This window comes from Podarcis liolepis (genome assembly GCF_965112155.1).
Source record: "Podarcis liolepis genome assembly, chromosome: 7".
Lineage (NCBI taxonomy): Eukaryota > Metazoa > Chordata > Lepidosauria > Squamata > Lacertidae > Podarcis > Podarcis liolepis.
Window position 1 is genome coordinate 36,843,638 of NC_139561.1, and position 27,338 is coordinate 36,870,975.

Sequence of the window (27,338 nt, forward strand, 5' to 3'; positions counted from 1 at the left end):
TAAGAACATAATAATATACTGCTGGATCAGGCCAATGGCCCATTAGTACAGCATCCTGATCTCGCAGTGGCCAACTAGATAGATACCTGTCAGAAACCCTCAAACAGGATCCTAGCAACTTTCCCCACTTGAGATTCCCAGCAACCAGTGTTCAGAAGTATACTGCCTCTGTGACAGTGGAGTTAGAAGATAAGAAGAGCCCTACTGGATCAGGACAAAGTCCCATTGGATCTAACTTTGCCCCACCATGGCAGCAGGATGGTCTGTCTCTGACACCAAATACATTTTTTTTACGATATGGCATACGTTATATCCTTTCCTCCAATTAGTTCAAGGCAGCATAGCTTGATTTTCTGCTCTCGCTATCTTCACAACAGTCATGTGAGGTAGGTTAGACTGAGAGGCTGTGAATGGCCCAAGTTCACCCCTGTGTTGTACTGCTGTCTTAGAGAACAATGTTTAATGCCACTTTTATTTTTATCTTGTACGGCATTGCATTTTTAATTTTGCTGTTAGTTTTTTTTTTATAAAAAATCAAACTTTTTTGTGAGCAGCCCAGAGAATAAATGTTATTGGTTTGCCAGCAAATACAGTAAACTAGTAGCCTCATATCACAATTCTTGGGAATCTAAAAAATCAGTCCAATTTTGAGGTCAGTGATTAAAATAATATTTTATTTTCTTAGGGTTTTTTTTAATATAAAAACAATTGTATATTAGATAGCTAGATAAATTGAAAAGGAAGGTTCAGTCCGCCATCTTGATTTAAACTGGCACTCCAAAGTATCCAAATATGTCTGTAATGTTACCTCTTATTGTTTCATTAATTACTGAAAAGGCGCATCCAAGGTCCCACTGTGATTGTTGAGTGCAAAATTCAGTTCAACCTGAAGGACCTTTTGTTTCCTATAGTTCTGCTCATTCTTCTTCCCATGGTGACAAGACCATCCACTACAGTTGCCAGACCTCTAGGTCTGACCTGAAGTCTCCAGGTTTCCTTGGCCCCCTCCAAGTGGCAGGTGAAGGGGACATTACAAAGACTGTGCATATAGCTTGCAGGCCTCAGCCCAGCAGGAGCTGGCTGCAAATTAAGCCACAGACACTCTGTGGAGTCTGCCCTCCTCCGCTCCCCTCTCCTAATTAATCTCTATCCCCAGATTCCACTCCCATGAGATCACCAAGGCCCGCCCTACGTCTCAGGTTTGGGGCCTGAAATCTCAGGGACTGGGATGCTCCCAGCCTGGGAACCCTGGCATGCATGCTGACCACCCACTTCTGCCACTAAAGACATGGCAAAGTATCACATAGCAGTCCAAGGGGAGCAAGCCCTGAGAGATCAACCCTTTGTGGAACTGTAAATTGCTATCCACAACGAGACTAATAAAGATTCAAACCTGAGGCTTTTGGGGGCTATTATTTTTGCAGCTTTGTCCATTCTCTTCACAAATCATCACCAACGGAGGTTTCACCTCTGTTTAATAACTTCAGAATAATGGGGGACTGTGCATCTTCCTGTGGCAAATTTGTTCAATTGCCCAATTATTCTGATGGTTAGGAAATTCTTCCTGATGTTTAACCTAAATCAAGTCCTTCTGAGTTCAAAGGACTGTGAGGTGGATAAGAGCTAAGATGAAGGTGTGTAACAGCTTTATGGATTGCTCGCCTGGCAAGGAGATGATACTAGAGAAGAAAAGGCTGTACTTTCAAGAATCTCTTCTTGGAAACTTCAGATGCTGAGTCACGGAAGAAAGACGTTCAGTCCAATGCAAAGGAACATCGGTTTCATTTCTTCTTTGCTTTTCATACTTAGATGTGAGATCTGTTCTGTGAATTGATAAAAATAAAACTGTAGAGGATGCCTCCATTCTGTCCAGAAAGCCATTTATGTCTTTAAAGAGCCCATCTTTTATATTATCTCTCTTCTGACCCCAGAATTGGGGGTGCAGGGAAACACGCCAAAGTAATACAAATCCTGGAAAAATAAGATGACAGCTACTTGCTTTCATTTAGGTTCTGGGGAAGGTAGCCAGAGAGAAATAAGCCATTTTCAGGTTCTCATGCAGAAAAGAGTCTTTCTCCATCACCTGCCAACTTGCTACAGTTGCATATAAGCCACCTTTCATGCCTCCAGTCAGCAGAGCACAGGGTTGAGACTTACAGATAAGTCAAGGAAAGTACACTTTGTGGTTTTCCACAAAAACCCTAAGTTCTGCCCCTAACTCTTGCGTTCTCTCCCTCCTTCCCTCTCTCCCTCTCTCTCTCTCCCCCTTCCCTCCTTCCTCCATGAGGCAGCCATGAAACTTGCTCCAGCCATGTAGGCTTAGAATCTGAAGCCATCCTTGTAAATATGAAGAAACCATAAGCTAAGGACCCCCCCCCCCCGCGCTACTTTACCAATGGGACGTCAGTGTGTTTTATGTACCGGTACTCCTTTCACGCAATGCTCATAATGTGTGAATGAGAATGGATAATAGTGGGACTGGAAAACTCCAGCTTCCTAGTTGTTGTTGTTCTTTTAACTCTGCTATAAACTATAAAACCAAATTTATTTTATTTTTTAACCCAAGAGGGACATGGTCCTTTTGATTGGGGATTCCAACAATTTGCACTTGGGATCTCTACTTATGGACCATTCTCTGAGAGCCCAAATAGCAAATACCTTGTTTGAAATTAACATCCCTTCCCAAACTCTTTGATCTGGGATTTATGCAGAGCCAAAACCTTCTCCTTCTTGGTATTTCAAACCAATACTTTTTCCTTAGTTTTCTTAGCTGATTCCCCTCCACCCCTTTTTTTCTATCTACAGTAGGAGAATGTCTTCTGTGCATGTCAAGCTCGCTTCAGTTCATTCCTCTGAAATCCATTTGCCAGCCTAATTAGTTACTTTAATTTTTTTATCATCCTTCACATTGTTGCTTTAAAAAAATAATAAGAGGGTGGGGAGGAAAGGGGGCAGCCGTAGATTCTTTACTTGTCTAATAGGTTTCCAAATATTTGCTGGAAAATATAACCATTGAATAAGATCAGCTTTCAAAAAGGGAGTCTTTGGAATGTCAGCTCAGTGAATGCTCCTGACAGGGAGAGTAGGTGGAGAGTTAGTATCGTCTGACAAGGATATTCGCAGGAAGCAACATCAAAATGTAACAGAGAAGCCAAAAAAAAAAGGGGGAGGCTGAGGGGGAGAAAAACCAGCCTTCTTTGGAGATTTTGAAAGCAGGAAACTTTTACACTTCCAGAGCTTGCTCTGGAAGAGTTTAACTGTCCAAGTAAAGGCATTTACTGTGGTTTCTCCTCTGATGTCTAAGCTCTGTCAGATGAAGATACCATTTTTGGCTAAAAGGTTATTAGCAAATGGACCTCATTTGAATGGTTAAGATAATTAATGGATTAATTTGCCACTGCTCCTGATGTAGCAGTGGTTTAGGGCCAACCGTAACGAGCACCGGGTCTAGGGTTCCCAAGGGGAACACCAGACATTCTCAACAGAGAATGGTGTGGGGCAGCAGGGGGAGTGGCCCGTGTAGGAATCTGTCACTTTTTGGCCAATGCTTCAGGAATGTGCTTTGCAAAAGGGTGTTTTGCAGGCTTCTGCACAATGTCACAACATCTTGACTATTACAGTTACCATTTATTTATTTTTGAATGTATACCCTGTTGTTGTTGTTGTTTTAAAAGAAACAAATTCAAGACCCAAAATCAGCTGTTTGAGGCAGCTACCTAGGTCTACCTTATAGTAGGGTGGGACCTATCTCAGGGGCAGAGGTGCCAACTTCTGAGGGAAAAGGGATGACATCGCACACACGATGTCAGGATGTTGGGAGGAGCCAGGGGTGGAGCTAAATGTAGCAGCAGCATGGCTTCAATGGCCGGCAGCTCCTCCTCTTCTTGCTTCCGGCAGGGGGCTGCTTCCCTGCTCCTTCCTCTACATGGCAGGAGGAGGAAGAGAAGGAACTGGCTACTGAAGCTGCCCTCGGCCTCCTCAACCTCATTTGAACATTGGGGTCCCTAGCCCCTCCCGAAGAATATTGGGGGGCAAAAGGGCTCAGCCCCTGGGAGTTGGCACCCCTGCTCAGGGGCTACAATCGCACCCATACTTTTAAAGCACTGCTATACCACATTAAACGGCCACATCTTCCTCCAAAGAATTATGGGAACTGTAATTTGTAAAGGGTGGTGGGAGTTTTTAGGAGACCCTTACTCCCCTCACAGAGCTACAGGATCAACCGAGTGGTTTAACAAGCATTCCCTCTTCCCAGGGAACTCTGGGGATTGGGACTCTGTGACAACAAATCTCTCCTATTCTGAGAGTGAACTGTATGCTTTGGAACAGAGATGGGGAGCCTGTGGCCCTCCAGATATAGCTGGACTCCAACACCTATCAGCCCCAGCCAACATGGCCAATGGTCAGGAATGACAAGAGTTGTAGTCCAACAGCATCCAAAGAGCCATAGGGTCCCCACTCCTTCTTTAGAGTATAAAAGTACTTCGGTATGTGGAGAGCACAGTCCAAGAATCCCAGCAACCAGCCAGTGGTAGATGTTAACACTGGTGGATGACCATTTTCCTTCTATTCCCTGCACTAAACCACATAATCTTAAGACTCAGCTATTGCAATGCATTCTGCTCTGGCTGATGCAGAACACTGCAGCCAAACTGTTGCTGGAACTATTGCCAGAACATAACTCTGATGCTCAAAAGCTTGCACTGGCTGCTATACACTACTGGGTCGGGTTCAAGGTTCCTGTGCTAATCTACAAAGGGGTCAGCAACCTAAGGCCCATGGGCTGGAAGCAGCCCACGGAGGTCGTTTGACTGGCCCACGAGCCGCCCCGAACTGAGTCACCCACTTGCGTGCTGCGCTAAACTGGCACAGCACGGTGCAGGGACTCACTTCGGCACCACCGGAAATCGCGCCTGTGCAGATGCAGATGCAAAAAATCGCGCCTGCGCAGATGCTGAAAAATCGCAGGCATGCATGCTCATGCGCACCCACAATCTGGCCTGCGGAGGGATCTCTGCAGGACCGAGCTGGCCCAGGCAAGATAAACCTTGCTGACCCCTGATCTACAAGGCCCCTATCAACTTGGATCCAGGATACCTCGGGATACCCCATGACCTGCTCCCTGATCACTCAGGTCTTAGACAGAATCACTGTTAGTGGTCCCCCATGGCTTGGATACATGGCTCATATCCACATTCATTCAGCATTGTGGGCCCAATTTTATGAAAACTCCCTTTCAGTTGAGGTCAGACAGGACCTCTGGTACTTACTGAAGTCTATTTTGCTCCAGCATGCATTTTAATTGAATTCTGAGTTTAGAGTTTTAACTTATTTTTAGTTGAGTCTCCAGTACACTGCTTGGAGGCAACTGTAATTAAGTGGCATATAAATTATCAAAATAAAATTATAATAATCATATGCATGAGAAATTTAGCAACACATTTCTGGACCTTCTCTGAGGATGCCCCTAACTCACTAAGCAACGGTTATTTTGAAAGTGAGAGTTTATTAATCTCACCCCTGCATTTATAATGATTTAGAATCCCATAGAATGTGAGCTTATGAATTACTTTCAACTTGCCTTGCCTATTCATGCTGGCTGGCATTTCTCCTCACCCCAGACAAACCTCATGATAACACTGAAGTTTCATCAGTGACAATCAAGTCCTGACTCTTTGTAGATCCAATTTCACCATTGAGCTGGGGGCAGAGGGAGCATTCCTTTGAGCACTGCTTGGTTAAAAACAACCGAGATTGCATTAGGCTGCCTTTTGAAACTGGGGAGCGGGTGGGAGGCTGTGGTTCACATCTAATGTTCTGCAAGAGAATGAGAAATGGCTGCTTTTAAAAAAAAATAAACCCCTTTGCTACAAACAGCATGCATGGCATCAGAAGAAGCCTGGCATGTAGAAGTGGGGGGGGGGGGAGTCTTTAGATGTAGGGGATTATGAAAGAGTGAATACAATTTGCAGATAAAATAGAAGTGATTAAGTTAATGAAGGATAATTTTGCCAGTTTGAAAACTATAATTAATAGGAATTAATTGTTTATTTAGAAATTTAGCATAGCTCTGCTAAAAGAAAAACACACACACACCCAACATCAAACATAATGCCATTGGAAACCCATATAATGAAGAAAATGGTCCAGATGTTCATAAAAGCTTATAAAGCTTAAAAAAAAAAAAAAGAGTGAGCGCCTGCATGAAGAACTCTAATGATAAAAAGATGCCACTTGCTGTTCTGCTCTCCTTTTAAATACATCCTTTCTGAAATAATGATTATCATTTGCACTTTCATCTTAAGTTAAATAGCATATGGCTTTGGCTGATTAAAGCCCCCTCCTGGTATTAATCAGCATCTTAGTATCATGTTTCTAATGGAGGCTGCCGTGGCCCTGCTGATACTGTAAGCTTTTTAACAACATCTGAGTCTGTGGTTCAGGGCTGCTGGCGAGGAAGAGCTTTTGAGAGAGGGAAGAGCCTGCAAAGATGTCCCTCGCAGGTGTGCAGTTCATGGGCAACTTTGACAGTGTTGGAAAATACATTTACTTAATACTTCCGGCTTGAACAAATAACTGGATTTTCTCACCTCGCTTACTTTGACAGGGAAGGACTTTGGCTGGTGCGGGGGGGGGCACACATTCAAAACCTAACAGCCTTTTTAGAAACAAGAATTGCACTTCAAGACATTTCCAGCACCTTCTCCAAGGTCTCCTCTAGGAATTGAATTGCGGTGTGTGTGTGTTTTCAGGGGTGTGAGGACTGACAAGGGCCTGGGCTCACTTCTGGGGAATGTTCCAGTAGCGGGTGGAGCAATGGAAGGCAATTTCAGCTTCGTACAGTAGGTCCGTTTCTACACACACACACACACACACACACACACACACACACACACCCCTCTCTTCTCCATCCAGGCAACTGAAGAGGCATTATCAGTGTTCCAAGGTCACAGTCCATCCATGCCAAAACACTCTCATGGAAGTTGGGCTGGTGAGAGGTGTGGCCTGAAGGAAAGGGGTGTGGCTAGGGCTTTTCTTTGGCCGGAACTCACCTTAACCCAGTTCCAGAACCTCTCAGGTGGGTCGCCATTATCATTATAAGAGAATACAAGGGGGCATTCATGTTGAATTCCAGCACCTCTTTTTTCTAGAAAAATAGCCCTGGGTGTTCCCCAGGTGTCATAAGGGTAAATAGAGACGTCTGGAGAGGGGGGGGCGCTGCTGCTCCTTGGGCCTGAGATTCCCCATTCCTGGAATAACTGCAGATTATCTTAGTAGTATAATTAGTAATCGTGTTGTTGGTTTTTTAAATTAAATAGCAGGACCTCAGTGGGCTGTGGGGGTGATGGTGAGCAATACTACAAGGTATGAGGAAGGAGGTATAAGCCGGGAATAGGATAGCGCTGGGCACTGGAGGAGCCCTGCTGGATCAAACCTAAGAGCTATCTTGTCCAGCGTTATGTTATCACACTGGCCACGCAGATGTGGGAATTAGACACTGGTTCCCATTTGCTAGGAAATGTGGAAGACAGCCCTGGGTTGTTTGCCCCTTAATTACCGTAGTTCTCTTTTCCACTCCTATAAAAACTATGCAAGGCAACATAGTTGTCATGGCTAGTAACCCCTGAGAGTCTTATTCTCTGTACCTTTGTCCAGTTCCCCTTTTAAAGTTGGCCACATAGGCAGCCATTACTACATCATATGATAATAATTCCGTAGTTGGCTGTGCACTGCATGAGGAAATACTTCCTTTTGACCTTTCTGAATCGCCAACATTCAGCTTGCTTGCTTGATTATTGATTATTGTATTTATATACCACATTTCCTCCAAGGAGATCCAAGTGGCATACACACTTTCCCCCATCTCCATTTTATCCTCACAGCAACTCTGTGAGGTAGGTTAAGCTGAGAGACATTTTGGGGTTTATTCAACCCAACACATACACCTGGGAACTACTATTCATGGAGCGGTCATCTGCGCATGCTCAGCCATCTAAAATGTATACAATATTCTTAAGTATGAAGTGAATGCAGCTTATGTTTTCAAGTCGAATTGAAGTTGGTTTGAGGGGTGGGGTGGGGAAATGCATCAAACAGCAGTGTTTGTCAAGAAACAACGTGATAGGTATGGATTGTGCATATTTGTCAACTGCCCCAGGAAAAAAAGGGACATCCCATTTTTTCTCACAAGAGGACAGCAGCCGAAATGGCCACTGCGATCTTCAGGTGTACCCAAAAAGCACTTTTTACGGGGCTGGAATTTCACACAAATAATGTGACTTGCACAGGAGTGCGTCATGTTGGAAAGTATAGACTGTGTCTAACATTGTGGGAATGCAGCTTGAAAAATTAGCAGTGGAAAGTGCACTGGATGTTGAGTACGTGGTAATATGAAGGTATATACTGTACAGTGGTACCTCGGGTTAAGTACTTAATTCGTTCCGGAGGTGCGTTCTTAACCTGAAACTGTTCTTAACCTGAAGCACCACCTTAGTTAATGGGGGCTCCTGCCGCGCCGCTGGAGCATGATTTCTGTTCTCATCCTGAAGCAAAGTTCTTAACCTGAAGCACTATTTCTGGGTTAGCGGAGTCTGTAACCTGAAGCGTGTGTAACCTGAGGTACTGTACCACTGTACTCTTGTTTGACAAACATGTTGTAGCTAACCATGCTAGCTCAGGAAGCAAAATATCATTAAAGATATTTCATCTGTTTGAGAATGCTTTTTGGAGTGGCTGAATCTTTGGAGGCCATTAGCTCTTTCAGAGTTTGAGGTCATTTGGATTCTTTTCACATAAGGAGAATTAAGCCTCTTGAAAACGGAACTCCTTCCCTTTTAAATAAATAAATGTATGGTTCTTTTTGTGAAATTGGGTGGTTCTTAATAAGATACATGATTTCCCCAGAGATGTTACTTGGGCACCCGTATAGGACTTTCTCCATTAAAGGCCATGGGGCATTTTCTCCTTCTCCTTTTTTCTTTCCTAATTTAGTGTGACAGTTGCTAATGCCTAGCATGCATCAGAGCAGTGGTTCCAGCAGGAGAAGATGAAATACACAGAGGGACTATAAACAAAAATAAAACAAAGAATGGAGCAGCTTTCCCATAGGGGGGCAAGGGCTGCTCTTCCAAATCTGCATCCATTTCAATTCTGACAGAGGATACCAACAACACATCTTTGAATCAAAACTAACCTTTCTAGAAAACTCAATTGTGTTTTTAAATCCTGGAAGATTGGACAAAAATGAACCAATGGGGGAGAATTCTCAGGTCCTGCTTGCATGTTCCACACCAGCGTCTAGTTGGCCACAATGATAACAGGTTGCTGGAGAAATGGACCACATTTAGGCCACATTCACATCATACCTTTAAAGTGCTCTGATATTACTTTAAACAGACATGGCTTCCCCCAAAGAATTCTGGGAACCCTAGTTCGTTAAGGGTGCTGAGAGTTGTTAGGAGACCCCTATTTCCCTCACAGAGCTATGATGCCCAGAATTCCCTGTGAACAGGAATTGACTGTTAAACTGCCGCTGCAACAGATGTACCAAAATCCAAAATAAATCAGGATGTGGCAGGTGCTTGGAATACATTGTGACAATTTTAGGGCATTGCCGAATGAAATGAAGCCTCCTGCACCTTTCTGTATGCTTCTGCTGCTTGCAAGTTTGTGCCTGCAGCCATCTGGCTCATTGTTCTCCTTCCCTTTCCTCCTTTTCTTTCTTTGTTTTTTTTTAAAAAAAGAGAGAGAGCCAGTGAAACATGTAAGAATCACATGCACAGTTTGGGGTGCTGCACAAAAGGATGAGACAGTTAAGGTGCAGCTAACGACCATCTCCTGAAGGAGGTATCTCTTGGCAGCTGGCCAAGCAAAATGCAATTGTAGCATTTTTTATTTTTTTTCCTTTCTCCTCCTCCTCCTCCCCAAACTCGCTCTTTATTTCAAACATCTGAGGAGAAGCTGCAAATAGACTGATTAACATTTGGGACGTTTTCCGTCCTTCCCTTTGGAATCTTTTGGGCTTTGATTCTGCAGAAAGCAAAATGCCTCCAAATGTTAATCAATCTGTTTTCTGTGGGCCCCTTCTCTCTGATGTACAAATAAAAGCATTTGGAGTTTTGCAAGGGGTGGGGGAAGAAAGAGAGTCTCCTTTCGAAGAACTGGGCAGCAAATGCCTTTTTTATTAAGTGGAGAACAGGGATGGGTAGGGCTGCAGCCAGTCTATGTTTCAAGGTGGGGAATACTCCATTTCCAAGTGGCATGTCAGAGAGGATTCCATGCTGGCCCTTCAAAGATGGTAGCTTACCCCTGTGTGCATGGCACATAGGCAAAACTTGGAAATAGGCACTGTTGGCGCAACTGTGGGGCTATGGGGACTTGCTGGCACCTCTACCTCTGGTCTGCCACGACTGCAGAAATCAGAACAAAATGAACAACACATATAATTTATTTTTACTTTTGTGTAGTCTAGTTTCTATACACACTTGCACAGCCCTCTCTATTCTTTGTCCAGGCAAACAAGATAGAGGCAAGCAATATTTATATCAGCAGCTGGAAACCACAGGAAGGGCGAGTGCTCTTGTGCTCAGGTCCTGCTTCAAGCCCCCCCAAGTGTCCCTATTTTTCAGGGACATCCATGATTTAGAGAAGCCGTCCTGGTTTCTGATTTGATCCTGGAAAGTCCCACTTTTCCTTAGGACGTCCCTATTTTCATTGGACAAATGTTGGAGGGTATGCTGCTTGCAGGCTTCCCATTGAGGCATCAGGTTGGCCACTGGGAGAACAGGATAATGGACTACATGGGACATTGGCCTGATCTAGCAGGGCTCTCCTTACATTCACAGGCATTAGCAGAGTTCAGTTATGCATTGGAGAGTTCTGAGGGCCAGGTAAAGATGCCCAGAGGGTCACATCTGATCCCTGGGGCTTTATCTTGGCCACCCTTGTTTTGGGTCATGGAAGAAATGCTGGAATTCTTCCACAAACTCTGCTTCTAACAGTGTTCCCCCCCCCCAAACACTGGATGTCCAGTTGCACATCTGAAGTGCTTCATGTTGATTCTTCTGTGACTGAAGACACGTGTCCTGCCCCCCTCCCTGTGTTGTTCTGTTGTAATCCTAGTTTTCTAACCAGTGTAGGGATTGTAGCACAATGTGCGCGGGGGGGGGGGGAGACGGGATATATCCAAGGGCTGCTTGTAATTTGAGAATAATGGCCTTTGCAGAGAGAAGCTTGGATTCCAGGGAGCTCACTGGGACATAAACTGTTGAAAAAGATCCCCCTTAAATTATTGTTCTTTTTTCTTTAAGAGAGAGAGGGTGGGGAGGGGAGCTATAAACCATGTTGTATGTTTATTGTGACCTGGAAGCAAGCCCTGGGATGTAAGGACAGCGTCATTATTAAAACAGAGGAGGATTGTTTTGGAGGAAGTGTGGTTTCAGATACACATCTAGATCTTGCAGGCTTGTTGATGTGAAAACTGACCTCTCTGAAAGTCCAATCCTCCCCCCCTCTTATTCTCCCCCCTCCTTTTAAAAGTGAGCAAGCTAGAAGACAAGACTGGATTTATGTCCATTGCAAAACATATAGCAAGGGCCAAAAGACATTTCAGTATGAAGATCATTGACTTTTTTTTGTTCTGAGCAGAGCATTTGTTATTAGTTCTTTAGAAGACAGACAGACAGAAGCACTAGAGAAATAGGTCAGCTTCTGATCAGGTGGAAGTAAAGTGCTCAGGGTGTTTTTGAGCGAGTTGTTGTCAACTCATTTCAAGGGACTTCTGTTTTGTTTTTTAAAATTGATTGTACAATAGATTTTGTCAAAGAGAGGCAATGTAATGTGGTTGGAGCAGGGATGGGGAGCACATGGTTTTCCAGCTTTTGTTGGACTCTCACCAGCCACAATGGCCACTGCTCAGAGATTATGCGAGTTGGAATCCAACAACATCCATTGTTGGCCATGCTGGTGATGCCAACCCTGGGGGCTGCCCAGTTGGCATTGGCCCATGTCGGTGGAATGCCCTCCCTGGTGAGGTGTGTCTGTCTCCCTCATTATTAACTTTTGGGAGGAATGTAATAGCATTCCTTTTCATCCAGGTATTTGATGGCTGAAAGACACTGTTCCAGGCCACTGAAACCACTGCTTGTATAATGTTTTCAACTGTTTTCATATATATTGATGTGTTTGTCACCCTGAAGGGCGGGGGATCTAAATTGAATAAATAAATAAATAATCTGGAAGGCTACAGTTTCTCCATTCCCACCCTCAAGAGTACTTTAGCCTGTTTATTTTACTTGTATGTGGTAAGCAAAGCTTGCTTTTTTTCCTAAGTTGCTAATCTTGCCTAATGTTTATCTGGAATCAGCACCTGTCCCCTGTTAGGAATAAACTTACAACATGGGAAAACTTCCATGGAAAAGGAAGGCAGTGGAAAATTTTCTGGAGTTTCCCCCACCTTACATCACTGACACCCAAGATTGTGACTCACTGAAACGGACCCACCTAAATCTTTGTGGCAGGCCCATAAAATCAAACATACGGAGATGTTGGAGGTTTTGGCAATGGATCCAAGTGATCAGCTTCCTCCAAGCATGCCTGAAGTTGGACCGCCACCATCTTTTCGAGGACGTTGCAGGTTTGCAGTGGAATTCCAGGGCTTCCTCTGTGATAGTAGCACCCAAGAGTGTCTGTAGCGAAGGAGGCTGGTCTTTCAGGTATTGGAGTAATTCAGGAAATTTTGTGAAACCCAACTAGTTCATTCTAAGCACCGGAATTTCTAATTGTGGGTCTAGTTTAAATACCTTCTCCGTTCAGAGGGATTGTCAGAGAAGCAGACTTCAGCAGAGACTCTGATTATGCTGAGGCCCTGCACATTGGTGCACTTAATTCAACCCTGTTTTTCAATGAAGCCTCCCTCTTGCAAATTCAGGCAGCCGCCTATTCCCCAAGCCTTTCTGAGTTCTTGACAGCTTTGACATGGTGTGACATTCTACTTGTGGATACAGCTGTCACTCAGGTGGGCATTTTTCCTCCCTAACATTTTTTTTGACAGTTATTTTCCCCCCTTCTTAAAACCAACATAGTTTTCTTATGTGACAGCTGAAATAAGGCTTTCAAACAGCACTTAATTGGAGTTAGGGCTCAAACTCCCAATGTGTGAAGTGGAACATCAATGCATTTGCAATCATGTCTCCTGCAAAAGAAAGGAGGGAGGAAGAAAGCTGTACTCCCGGAAACAAAACTCTAGCCTTGTCATAGAAAGGAGGGATGGAACAGAGAAGATATAGGAGATTTTGTGATCAGATCTCTTGATGTTTTCCTTTCTCACCCAAAAGCATCAGTTTGTGGGAGATCAGATCAGACCAGGAGTAAGGAAGGAGGCGGCGATTGACACCTTTCCCCCTATGTGCTGATTCCATAATTCCAAGCAGTCCCACAAAAATTGGTATTAGGTGCCTGGATATAACTCTCCAAGGAATTTTGTGGGAGGTGAATGGGGCTAATGGTAGCTTGACTTCTGTTCAGATCAAGCAAGGAATTGAAGCTGTGAGCACCTTAATGATGCTGTGTAGGGACTGTGTTTAAAATATTTGAATGCTGCCATTTCCTTGATTCATGCACCTGTTTGTAAAACCTAGTGGTAGCTCTTCTTAGCCAATAACTTTGGGGAGCTGCCTCATATTGAGTCAGACCACTAGTGCATCTAGATTGGTATTGTCAGTGCTAACTAGCAATGGCTCTCCAGGGTTTTAGACAGGAGGCATTGCAAGCCCTACCTGGTGATGCCAGGGATTGTACCTGGGATCTTTTATTGGGACGACTAGTATTTGCTCACATAGCTGTTGTTCTTAAGTCCTCAAACAATAAGTAATTAATGACAGTTTTCTACATCATTTTGACATTTCCTTCACAATAAAATGCATGTAAGTTACATAACTTATGAAAGATAGTGGACAGTGAAACTAATACTGCAGTATTTGGCAGAAGCTGAAATGCAGTGGAACGTAAACAGCATCGATTGTGGTGAATACAGAGCAGAACGGAAAGTGCTGTCTTCTTACATTCCTGTTGTCAGATAGCATCAGTTGCACTTTACAGATGGACAAGTAACGTTTGAGAACATTTTGGGGCTCAGTTTTGTGTTTTGTCCATTGCATTTACAATTGTACATTCAGTTAGCTACAATTTCCTTGGTACAGATACTCAAATAAATCCACTGAATAAGGTCATTTTGTAACATTGGAGGATATGCCATTTATTGCTTCTTTCCCTCGCTCTGGATGCCTTGTGGGTCTAAGAAATGGCTCCCACCAGCAACCAAGGCCTTGATCACTAGTTCCAGTAATTTAATGTCACATTTTGCACCTAAATTTGCCATAATGTCCCCCAACTTTGCAATCTACAGAGTGAACATATGGGTTCAGCTGATTGTATTAGCTAAGGTACACTGTAGTCAATCTACAGCAGCAAAATTTCCTACTGGACCTTCAAGCCTTTTGAATTGCTATTTGAAATTGTTTTTAAATGTTCCCCACCTGCCCTAGAACGAAAGGGGGGAAAAACACTCCAGCATTGCCTGGAACTGATTAGCTTTCCCCGTTAGCTTCTGGTCTGTTAGTTTTGCCAGGTTCAAAAGCCCAATATCACTGCCAGCAAACTCACAGCATTATCCCATTATCACTGGGGATCAATGTATAATTTTACCTCTAGAAATATTTCTCGAAAACCCTTGCTTTCCCATGGACACTCTCGAGCATGCTCTTAATTATGTCCGTGACTAATTTTAACAAGTTAGCTGATATTAATCCCACATCCCTCCGTAATATTTTCTCCCCCGGCTGATTTAGAACTTCAGAGGCCCTTTTGGCTGTAATGCTTGACGATTGTTTAAAGAACTGGCATACAGCTGCAGTTGTATGAAATTTCACATTCTCTGGCTGAAACGGTTTCTAAGAGTTTGCAGACGGGTGCTGGAGACAGCATGATCGCCCGGGCAAAAGAATCCATCCTGTTTCTTGTCGAGTTGCAGCTCGGCATAATCATTTTCCCACAGTTTCTAAACTGATCAACCTAAGTTGCCTATAAAATCACATCCTTTTACACTGATTTCCTCCCTCACCAAAATGTGCTGAATAATTGTAATGCAGTCCAGCCAGAAAAGAGCAAATTTTTCTTCACAGCCTCTGCAAAGTGTGTGTGTGTGTGTGTGTGTGTGTGTGTTTGATCTTCTACATCCGCCCTAGGGCCATGAACTGCAGGACTTGCTTTAGATTAGTAGCTTGATCCTGTCTGAAGTGACAGTGAGTCATAGTAGGAACCAAAACGTTCTATAGGTGGTTGTGGAAGGAAGCATTGCTAGGGAGCACCGAGCAAGGGATAGAAACCTAGCAGAGTAGCCATTTTGGATAACTCTTGCTTATAACAACAGCAGCACATAGGAGCTTCTTTTACCAGCTTTGGCTGGTGTTGAATAGTGGGTAAACATGGCAGACTACACAGCGATTTCTCCAAAAGGTCCGGCCGTGAAAGGGGCCAGCCAGATCGATGTGCAACCTCGACCAGGGTGTCTTTGGCATCTCCCAGGTGTGTCCCTTAGCTGCCGGTGGTGCAGGCCTCGATTCTTGGTACGCTTGACAGGCGGACACCCAGGCAGTGATGGCATCGTCCATGTTAGGCCACCAGACGTAACACCGAGCCAACGCCTTCATTTTGACAATTCCCGGGTGGCCAACGTGCAGAGCCTCCAGGACGCGTTGACGGAGTCTTTGGGGAATCACGACACGGTCTCCCCACAGCAGACAGCCGCGATGAACCGAGAGTTCATGTTGTCTGGTTGCGAATGGCTGGAACTCCGATGCAAAAGGCCCTTGTGGCCACCCCCTCCACACCCAGTTGAGCACACGGCTGATGGTGCGATCCTGGGCAGATGCGGAGGCCACAGTGGCAGCCGATACAGGCATTGCCAGAAGATCCTCAATCAGGAGGAGCGATGAAGCTGGAGCCGGGTCTTCCACAAACGCTGGAAGGGGGCAACGGCTGAGGGCTTCGGCATGGCCCATCGATTTCCCCGGGCGATGGACGAGCCGGTAGTAGTAGGCAGCCAGGAAAACAGTCCATCGCAGCATGCGCGGTGAGAGGACTGGTGGAGTTGGACGATCACCGGCGAGGAGGCCCAGGAGCGGCTTGTGGTCAGTGATGAGGTCAAAAGTCCTGCCATAGAGGTATCCATGGAACCTCTTCACTCCAGCCACAAGTGCCAGTGCCTCCTTGTCAAGCTGGCTGTAATTCCGTTCCGTTGGAGATAGTGTCCTGGAAAAGTAGGCGAGCGGTGCTTCTCTTCCGTCTGGAAAACGGTGACTAAGGACAGCGCCGATGCCAAAAGGTGAGGCGTCACAGGCAAGGACCAACGGCCTGGCTTCACTGTACTGTACCAGCACACTGTCCGATGAAAGGAGAGCCTTGACCGCATTGAAGGCCGCCGTCTCCTGATGACCCCAGGACCAAGGCGTCTTTGTGCTGAGGAGTCGGTGAAGAGGCTCAGCCACCGTGGCTTTGTGGGGCGGGAACATGTTATAAAAGTTCAGCAGCCCCAGGAACGCCTGCAACTCCGTCTTGTTCTTTGGGATGGGGGCCTGCTGGATAGCGCGGATCTTGGATGTGGTCGGGTGTAGGCCGGAGGCGTCGATAAGATAGCCCAGGAACTCTACCTGTGGAACGACGATCTGGCACTTCTCCCTCTTTACCTTGAGCCCGGCCTCTTGGAACCTGGTCAGCACGGCACGGAGGCGCTCAAACAGCTGCTGGTGTGAGTCTGCGGACACCAAGACGTCATCAAAATATGGTACCACACCCGGAAGCCCTTGCAGGAGACGCTCCATAAGGCTTTGGAAGATGCCAGGAGCCACACTCACCCCGAACTGCAACCGGCGGCAACGGAATGCCCCTCGGTGGGTGACAATCGTCTGGGCTTCAGCAGTGGCATCATCGACGGGCAGTTGTCGATAGGCTTGGGCAAGGTCCAGCTTAGCGAATACCTTACCCTCACCCAGGGAATGCAGCAGGTATTGGACAACAGGAACCGGATAAGCGTGCTGCTGAAGTGCCTTGTTGATTGTGCACTTGTAGTCAGTGCAGATTCTCACCGACCCATCTGGCTTGACAGGCGTGACGATGGGGGTTTCCCACGTGGCGTGGTCAACCGGCTCCAAAACTCCTTGGGCGATCAGCTTGTCCAGTTGTTCATCCACCTTAGCCTTGAGAGCAAAGGGAACCCGGCATGGCTTTAGCTTGATGGGGGCGACTTGTGGATCAAGGCTAAAGGAGATGGGCGTACCTGTATATTGCCCCAAAGTGCCGTCAAAAACCTCGGCAAAGTCTTTGACCAGACCCTCAGTCTCTGCGTTAGAGATGCAGTTGATGCCGGTGACTTCCAGGCCGAGGGCATCAAACCAGTCTAGCCCTAGGAGGCTTGGCCGCTGACCTTCGACCACCACCAACCAGAGCAGGCCCAAAAAATCCTTGAAGGCGATCCGGAACCGGCCAATGCCTACCACGGGAGTGTTGTTTCCCTGGTAGTCTCTCAGGTGTACGCGGTGAGAGTCGAGTTGCCTTTTGGACACTCTGGGTACCAGTCTTTTGATGGTGCTCCAAGACACGATGGACAGGGCAGACCCGGTGTCAATCTCTATGTCACATGGAGGTCCTTCAATGAGCACCGTGACGTTCAGCTTGCGTCGCGTAGGCGAGTCGGTTTGGCTAATCGTGGTTCCAGACGGGCAGCGGCAGTTGGTGAGAGCAAAACAGCTTTCCTTGGCAGACTGGAGTGAAGACTTGGACTTGCAAGTCGGTGAAGGGGGGGTGTCAGACAGAGCCAATCGGCAGACCTTAGCGATGTGGCCCCTTCTGGAACACTTCCTACAGATGGCGTATCTGAATCGACACTTGGCACAGGAATGGTTGCCTCCGCAGCCGGCACATTCTGGTTGGCCCTTGGACTTCTGTTGGAACTTCCTGCGCTCCCGCTTTGTCTGGTGCACGTCATCGTCTTCACTGGAGGATGCCTCATCACTGCTGGCCTCTTCATGATGCACTGGAACTGGCTTCCTAGCAAGACGCGGGCTGCTGGACTTGCGGATCTCCTGGGCGGAGCGTTCAGCAGCTTCTGAGGCCACAGCCTCCTCAATGGCTTTCTGTAGCGTGAGGTCTGGCTTGGCGAGGAGACGCCGTTGCAGATGGATGTCCCGGACCCCGCAGACAATTCGATCCATCAGGGTCTTGGAACTCGCAGTGCATTGCAGCCTGTCGCAGGGCGGTGGTGTAGTTGTTGATTGACTCCCCCTCTGCCTGGTTCCGGTGGTAGAATGCATGGCAGGCAGCAATCTTGGACGGCTTTGGTGCATAGTGGTTGCGGAGCTTCTCTTGGATCATGTCCCACGGTGTTGCCTGGACTGCTTCAGGCGCAACCAATGCTCGGGCCGTCTCAAACACCTCAGGCCCACAGAGGCTAAGGAATAGGCCCCGCTTACACTCCTGTGATAATTGCGTCAGCTCGTTGGCTTGGAGGTAGCAGTCGAACCGAGCGAGGTAGAAGTCCCATGATTCAGAGGCTGGCGCAAACGGCGGTAGAGGCACAAGTGAAGCCATGGAACACAGTACTCTAGCCAGAACAGTCAGCTCTGAATTGGTTCTGCTCAGTGATTTCGCTCAGTGATTCAGCTCTGATCAGAGGTGGCTGCATCTGGCTGTGCTCTGATGTCCATCGATCCCATCCTCGTCGCCAGTGTTGAATAGTGGGTAGACATGGCAGACTACACAGCGATTTCTCCAAAGCAGCTCTTTATTTTGTAAGCTGGAACAGAAACTGAACAGCAAACAGCTCAGCCGGCCTGCTTTTATACGCAGCCAGCTGTCAACATTGTAGCAACAACAACCCAGGGTTTCCCGTCTAAAATAACTGACGTGGACCTGAGTGAAAACTATCTACAGTATCCCCCTGCTGGCCCAGGGTGAGAACTTCAGTACATAACAGCTGGCAAGACAGCTACAGCCATTTCTGGACCACGATAGTTTGGCCTTTGCTGTGCATGCACTGGTAACCTCCAGGCTGGACTACTGCCATATGTTGCATGTGGGACTGCCTTTAAGGTTGGTCTGGAAGCTGCAACTGGTGTAAAATGTGATGGCTCTGCTGCTCACTGAGGCAGGATATCGCCAACATGTTACTGTTGAAAGAATTGTACTGTCTAACAATTACCGTAGCTGCCTGGCTAAGTTCAGGGTGCTGGTTTTGGTGTACAAAGTCCTATACATCTCAGAACCAGGAGACCTAAAATATAATCTCACTCCTTATATTCCCAGCTGAACACTGTGCTCTGCAGGTGAGAGCCTCCTGCAGACTGAATCTTATCAGTCTACACTTTTCCAGCTCTGCCATATCCTTTTCGAAGTGAGGCAACCAGAACTATACACTGTCCAAATGGTTAATAGCATTGCCTCTTCAGCCTTCTGCCTCGCCAACCCCACAGCCTCACTTCTTCCTAGAGTTGCTGCAATCCTCAAACCTTCACATCTGAAATGCCCAATCCCAGGTGTTTGTGGGTTGACTGAAAGGAAGTATCTTGTGGCTCAGTATTACTGTGTTGAACACCATACATACACCTTCTATAAGCAAACAGTGACAATCTTCTTTCCACTGCACATAGGGTGTGTGGAATATTTTAGGACCTGAGGGCCATACATTCCCTTCTGGGGGCCACATGACACTGGTGGGTGGAGCCAGTGGCCAAAGTAGGTGGAGCAAAAAAGCAACTCTTACCTTTGTATGGAAAGCTACATTCAGCCAGATGTTTCCATGCTTGCTATAATACACAAATCTGCTCTCCAGGCAATCAAGAGGCATTATCATAATTCGAGAACGGACAAAAGAATTTGAAGTGTGGTTTAAGGAGAGGGCAGCATCCCAAGGGCCAATCAGAGGGGTCTGGAGGGTTCCATTTTGCATCTTTGGGGGAAGCCGTCGCCGTTTAAAGCAGTGTGATACTGTTTTAGATGTTTCATGCAGACATGGCCTAGCATGAGTGAAGCTTCAGCAAACCTGTTGCCTCGGCAATCTCTCAGGATTTTTTTTAAGTGAACAAGAAAAACAAAACAAGTAAAAGAGCAAACTGCTGGTGTTAGTATTTTTTTATTTCCTTTTTTTAATAATAAAAAAGTGAATTCTTAAAGGAAGGCAAATACCATGCTCTTGTCTTTTAACCTGAAACACAGCCTCTAGGCCCCACCATTCCTTTTTGTACTTTTACTTTTTTTAAAAAAAGAAGGAAAGCTCCTTTGATACAAGATAGGAACTAATTCTAGGGGCGGACCCAGAACAGCACACAGATACCTGCTGATTTGCCAACTCGTGGGTTTTTTAAGCCTCCTCAGCCGCTGCTGGCACCTCTCGTCTGTCATTGACAGGAAGATCTTTCTCTGTGAAGGGCGATTTACTCAGCAGGAGGCCTGCAAAGTGACTGCCTCGGGTACTATAAAATATATAAGAGTCAAATCATATAGAAATGAGAAGGGGAATGGGGGAAGAGAGGAGGCAGGAAGAGGCCAGCTCTTCCCTTTTAAAGAGAAGAGGAAGAAGAATCAGGGAAGAAAAAAAGGGGGTAGATGTAGAGAAAGAAACAGAAATGTCATCATTCTCACTTGAGAAATGAGAGGTTGAGGGGGGGTGAGAATAGAAAATGTTTTAGCTGGATTTGAGCATTTAGAACCACCAGGATCTTGTTTCAGGACTGGGACTCAGCTCTGGAATGTGCCAGATAGAGGAATGCAAATAGCAGGGCTTCTGAGCATGGGCAGAGTATTTTCAGTATGACTGATGAGTTGCAACTTTCTGAACATAGGGATAGGAACATAAGAACATAAGATGAGCCTTCTGGATCAGGCCAAGGCTCATCTAGTCCAGCATCCTGTTCTCACAGTGGCCAACTGGATGCCAGTGGGAAACCCACAAGCAAGACCCAAGCACAAGAGCACTCTCCCCTCCTGTGGTTTCCAGCAACTGGTATTCAGAAGCATTTCTGCCTTCAGCTTTGGAGGCACAGCATAGCCATCCTGGCTAGTAGCCATTGATAGCCCTCTTCTTCATGAATTTGTCCAATCCACTTTTAGAGTCATCCCTTTTGGTGGCCATGGCTGTTTCCTGTGGGAACAAGTTCCATAGTTTGAGTATGTGTTGTGTGAAGAAGTTCTTTCTTTTATCTCTCCTGAATCTTCCAACATTCATCTTCACTGGATGTCCATGAATTCTAGTGTTACGAAAGAGGGAGAAAAACTTTTCTCCATCACCTTTCTCTGCACCATGCATTTTTAAAATATCCTTCTGTCATGTCACCTCTTCCTTTCTTTTTCTCGCTAAACTAAAAAGTCCTTTGTAAGGGAATCGCTCTATCTCCATGATAATTTTGGTTGCCCCTTTCTTCATTTGTTGTTGAACTTTTTTGGCATGCTCTGTTCTTCCAATCCAACTGCAAAAATGGAAGCATTAAACGTGCCCACAGTTGGGAGCCTCTCCTCCCCCACATCTGTTCCCAATCCTTAATAATTTGCTCTCCTCTGCGAGTATAATAGGTTTCCTTATAAAAATCCCCCCAAAGACGCTTTGCTTTGTATAATGAGCTTAAAGCCTCTAATGGCCCTCCTTGCTCCAAATTGCTTCAAGTTTCTCACCGCACCGTATGTGGCGTATTAATTTTTCCAAAGAATTTGAGTTTAATACATCCTTTTAAAGGACATTGTTGGAATTGCCAGCTTTCCCACCCTATTCATACTGCAGATCTCTACCCCTGCCCTCCCGCCATGCCCCTCTCTACCTGGGTAATTTGGTCCAGCCACTGAAAAATTCCCAAAATGAAGGAAGGACCTCAGGTGGGGTCAGGGACAAGGAGCAGAGAAGAAGCCTTCAGGCAACCCAGAGCTGCCAACTGACCAGGGTGTGGCCTGCTCTTGCACCCTGTGCCACAGTATTGATCAGCAGAAATGAGCTTGCAAAGCTGTTTGTAGCTTGGAGGTAAGTATACGTAGATTAGGGGTGGGGAACCTTTTCCAGCCTGAGGGCCACACTCCCTTCTGGGAAGCCTTCTGGGGGCCACATGTGAGTGGCGGGTTCGGCCAGTGGCAAAAGTGGGGTGGGCAAAGGATGACAATTTTACCTTTATACAGCAGGCTAGTTTCCATACATACTCTCACACCCCTCTCTATCCTCCATCCAGGTGAGGGAAAGAAATCATCAGTGGTCAGGGACGTGTTCCAGCCAGGCAAAACATTCAAAGAAGTAAGGTCGGCGAGGGGTTTGTCCTGGAGAGAGAAGGTGCGACTGAGAAAGGGGTGATCTGGAGAGAGTCCCATGGACCAGATAAGGAGGATTAGAGGGCTACATTCTGATTCCCCACCTCTGGAGGACCCTGAGATTCCCCAAGCCTGGTAATAGCCTCTAGTTAACTGCCAATCCATACTTACCAATAGAAGATACCTTGGGCAGAACAGTGCATAGCTCCGGTCTGCTTTCTCTCCCAGGACATTAAAGGAGCTCTGTGAGCCCCATGGGGGCCTCAAGCTGCAAAACATCCTGGGCTGGCCTTGGTTTAAGCCAACCTCATTGGTGCCCATCACATCAATTTGTTGGAGCAGACTCCGTAGTTTAACTATGTGTTGCGGTGAACTACGTTTCCTCTGCCGTATATTTGCATTGCAGACCTCTGCTGAAGGAATAGGCCGCTGCTTCCACTTTCACCAGCCCTGTCTGGTGTTTAGCTTAGCAGTTAAATGTCTGGTTCAGCCATTACATTGATTCTTTGTGTTGCTCAGATGTCATCTGAGGTCAAGGAAATATTCTACAAAAAAAGAACTAGAGACCTGGGGCCATTTCTGCTTTTGTTTTCCTAGCTAAAATGGTGGTCGTGGTGGTGATATTGGTTGCCTAGGTGGGCCTGTGCCAAGTAAAGCCAACAAGGAGCTTGAAAGGGTCTAGAACAGGGGTATCAAATGTGGTGAATTCCAGATATTGTTGATCTCCCTTCATTCCTGACAATTGGCCATGATGGCTGAGGCTGCTGGGAGCTTCCCACAGTTCCCCAAGTTTTTCTGCTTAAATTATAGGGTTGTACTTGACTTAAGTTCAACTCAGTGTACCTTTAAGGGTGTGGGCCAGGTTTAGGTTGGATATGGCATTTCATGGATACAGCTAAGCAGAATCTAAAGCAATGGTTGGGAACCTGTGACCATCCAGACAGTGTTGGACTCCAGCTCACAGCAGCGCTGGCTAACCCATCCAATTTTCAGGCATGAGGGGTGTGATAGTACAATGATATCTGTGTTGGCTATAAGCAACCTTGTGTGCCTCTGGTCAGTAGAGGGTAGTGTTGAGACATAGATAACCAGGAAAAATTACACTTTGGGGTTTCCTACTAATCCCTCAAGCTCCGCCCCTTCATCTTGTCCCTTTGCCTGCTCCCTCCTTCCTGCATGAGGCAGCCATGAAACCACCTCTCGCCTTGTAGTCTTTAGAAACTAAAGCCATCCTTGTAAATATGAAGAAACTGTAAGCAAAGAATCTTTTTTCTTTACTAATGGGACCTCTGTGCATTTTATTTACTCTTTTAAAGCAATGCTAGTGGTGTGTGGATGAGACAGAATGGGTGGTGGAGGGAGTGGGTAGATTCATCTTCCAAGCTATAAACCGAACAACTATATATATTTTAAAACCCAAGAATCTGGAGGACCACAGCTTCCCCATTCATGATCTAGCATTTACTCTCTTTTCTGATGCCACTTTTGGTTACCTGAGGGCTTTTTCTTTTGTACAGTGGTACCTCGGGTTAAGAACTTAATTCGTTCTGGAGGTCCATTCTTAACCTGAAACTGTTCTTAACCTGAAGCACCATTTTAGCTAATGGGGCCTCCCACCACCGCTGTGCAATTTCTGTTCTCATCCTGAAGCAAAGTTATTAACCCGAGGTACTATTTCTGGGCTAGCGGAGTCTGTAACTTGAAGGGTCTGTAACCTGAAGCATCTGTAACCTGAGGTACCACTGTACTGGCATAAGCCAGTGACATCATCACCCTGATTCATTAGCAAGCTTTGAACCGTATTAAACTAAGTCCTACTCAGAGTAGTCCCATTGAAATTAATGCACCTAAGTTACTAATTAACTTCATGGGCTCTACCCTGGGTAGGGCTAGTGCTGAAAACCACCTTATCTTTGTTGTTGTTTAGTCATTTAGTTGTGTCTGACTCTTCGTGACCCCATGGTCCAGAGTACGCCAGGCACTCCTGTCTTCCACTGCCTCCCACAGTTTGGTCAAACTCATGTTAGTAGCTTCGAGAACACTGTCCAACTATCTCGTCCTCTGTCGTCCCCTTCTCCTTGTGCCCTCAATCTTTCCCAACATCAGGATTTTTTCCAGGAAGTCTTTTCTTCTCATGAGGTGGCCAAAGTATTGGAGCCTCAGCTTCAGGATCTCTCCTTCCAGTGAGCAGTGAGGGCTGATTTCCTTCAGAATGGAGAGGTTTGATCTTCTTGCAGTCCATGGGACTGCACCATAATTCAAAAGCATCAATTCTTTGGCGATCAGCCTTCTTTATGGTCCAGCTCTCACTTCCATACATCACTACTGGGAAAACCATAGCTTTTACTATACGGACCTTTGTTGGCAAGGTAATGTCTCTGCTTTTTAGATGCTGTCTAGGTTTGTCATCACTTTTCTCCCAAGAAGCAGGCATTTTTTAATTTCGTGACTGCTGTCACCATCTGCAGTGATCACGGAGCCCAAGAAAGTAAAATCTCTCACTGTCTCCATTTCTTCCCCTTCTATTTGCCAGGAGGTGATGGGACCAGTGGCCATGATCTTAGTTTTTTTGATGTTGAGCTTCAGACTATATTTTGTGCTCTCCTCTTTCACCCTCATTAAGAGGTTCTTTAATTCCTCCTCACTTTCTGCCATCAAAGTTGTGTCATCTGCATATCTGAGGTTGTTGATATTTCTTCCGGCAATCTTAATTCCGGGTTGGGATTCATTCAGTCCAGCCTTTCGCATGATGATTTCTGGATATAAGTTAAATAAGCAGGGAGGCAATATACAGTCTTGTCGTACTCATTTCCCAAGTTTGAACCAATCAATTGTTCCATATCCAGTTCTGACTGCAGCTTCTTGTCCCACATAGAGATTTCTCAGGCGACAGATGAGGCACTCCCATTTCTTTAAGAACATGTCATAGTTTGCTGTGGTCGACACAGTCAAAGCCTTTGACCTTATCTTACTGCTTTTATAAAATACAAAAGCAACATAGGGGCATTTTGTTCTAAGACAACAACTAACAGGCCTATGAACAGTCTAGCCAAGGATCCTATTGGTTCCCCCCTCCCCACTTTTTTAAAAAAAATCTAAATTGAGCTTCTTGGTCAGAATTTAGTTTCTTTTCACTGTTATCCTCCCCCCCCCTTTTGCAAAAGCCCCCACCCAAAATACTCTGCTTCCCATTGCCTTTGTACCTAGCATTTCCCTCTCCCCCCTCCCTTCCCTAAAAGGTTTGATGATGCATTGTGATTTTCCTTTTCTACAGGGGCTTTATGAAGGGAGCTGGAGGGAGTTCTCATTAGTCTCACTGACATCTTTTATCACTTATCAGAGGAACAAGCAAACGGAGAGCGATTCCTTTGATCATGGCAAAAGGAGAAAGAGTATTAAAAACTCTATGAAGATTTGCTAAGTAGAAAGTGGGAAAGACAGTCTGTAGCGTGTTTCAAGGAAAGAAACATGATTTAAAGTTGCCAGATTTGCTTGTATGTATTAAAGAATTGTTAATGATGCTGCATCCGATGTGTGCATCCTTTATCCCCCCCACTTTCTTTTCTTTTCTTTCTTTAAACAGGCAAACAAGCGCTCTTCAGCGGTAAGGGCAGGTGATATCAATGGGAGGGAGGGAGGGAAAAAAGATACCTTGAAAGATGGGTCGTCTCAAAGGGATTTGCGGGTTTTTGGTGGGGAAATGGTTGAAAAACAAAAATAAAGCTAGGAAAGTAGTGCACGATTGAGTTCTCATGGGAGAGCTGGGCCTGAATGCCTTCAAGGTTCTTTCTCCTTTGAGAGAAAGGTAGGATTCTTGTTTTATTTTATTGGGTGTTAGCGGGGGAGAAATGTCTGCAAAAATGGGAACATCTTGTCGTTATCCTTCCTGAGCTCAAGGGCCCTTAACGCTCAAAGGGACCTGGAGAGAAAGGCTCGTCTCTTCTCGGTATTGCAGGTGAGAATAAAGTGTTACTATCTAGGGAAAGGACCGTTTGGCTGAGTTGATTTCCCCCCAACATTATCACCGATAGTGGAGCCGATTTCTGGTCACACCCACCCACCATTAGCTCTGATATTGGAAGCGTCAGTGCAGGGCCAGCATCAGCACCCGGCATCCTTGGGCAGTTGCTGGGCCCCCAGTACCATGGCAAGGTCCACTACTGACATCTCCCTCCTTTGCCTCCCCTTTAATTTTGTTTTCCAGCCCCGTTCTGTGAACAGCACTAGGTGCCCAGTCTGCTATTTAAATCCCCACAATGCCCGAGAGCAATACTACAGCAGGGGTATGGTGGGAAATTTCAATGGCAGCTAGTCCCAGATGCCTGGCACGCCTCAGATAAGCTGTTTACGACCTACTGATTGGACAAAATGGGCCCGGAAGAAGCTCAGTGGCCATGTCACCATGACACAAAGTGAGGTCTCTGCTGCAAGAATGGATTGTTGTGTACCAGAGTACACATGCTTCGCTGTGTTTATATATATATATATATATATATATATATATATATATATATATATGTATGTATATGTGTGTGTGTGTGTGTGTGTATATATATACATTGTTAGAAGCTGCCCAGAGTGACTAGGGCAACTAGTCAGATGGGCAGGGTACAAATAATAAAATTATCATTATCAGGCAGGCAGATTTAACACCGATGGGATTCAGTCCACCCAGGGAGTAGGTTCGTGTGGCTGTTCTCCTATGCTAGGGATGGAAAGATTTGTCCATTTCAGTTTCTCTCAGGTTCTGGTTTTTCAGTCTTAAGTTCATTTCTCTACATTTCTGCATCTGTTTGAGGAGTTAAAAGAAAACTACCCGCCGCCCCAAATACAGGCCTCGTGAAAATTCCCAAGCGCTTTGGTGCAATTTTCTCTTAATATGCACTCAGTTTTCCCCACTATAATGTTATTTCCACTAATATGTACATGTTTTGCTTACCTTTGCCTAATAAGCATACCTTTGTACATGTTATTTGGTTAGAGAACTGTGCCACAAAATTCAG

At 45.8% G+C, this 27,338-nt stretch overlaps 2 long non-coding RNA genes across 2 annotated transcripts in view; one reads left to right on the top strand and one right to left on the bottom strand.

Annotated features, from left to right (window-relative positions):
* Nucleotides 1–536: 536 nt before the first annotated feature.
* LOC310711673 lies at nt 537–6,880 on the bottom strand. The gene is made up of 2 exons (XR_014528564.1): nt 5,628–6,880; nt 537–1,971 (listed from the first exon to the last, which is right to left on the bottom strand). It is a non-coding gene; the product is annotated as an uncharacterized lncRNA (long non-coding RNA).
* Nucleotides 6,881–6,973: 93 nt separating this feature from the next.
* LOC310711685 overlaps nt 6,974–27,338 on the top strand; it is a 30,805-nt gene continuing 10,440 nt past the window's right edge. The window contains exons 1-2 of the long non-coding RNA XR_014528581.1: nt 6,974–7,078; nt 22,260–22,470. This is a non-coding gene — a long non-coding RNA (uncharacterized lncRNA). The remainder of the gene's footprint in view (nt 7,079–22,259; nt 22,471–27,338) is intronic.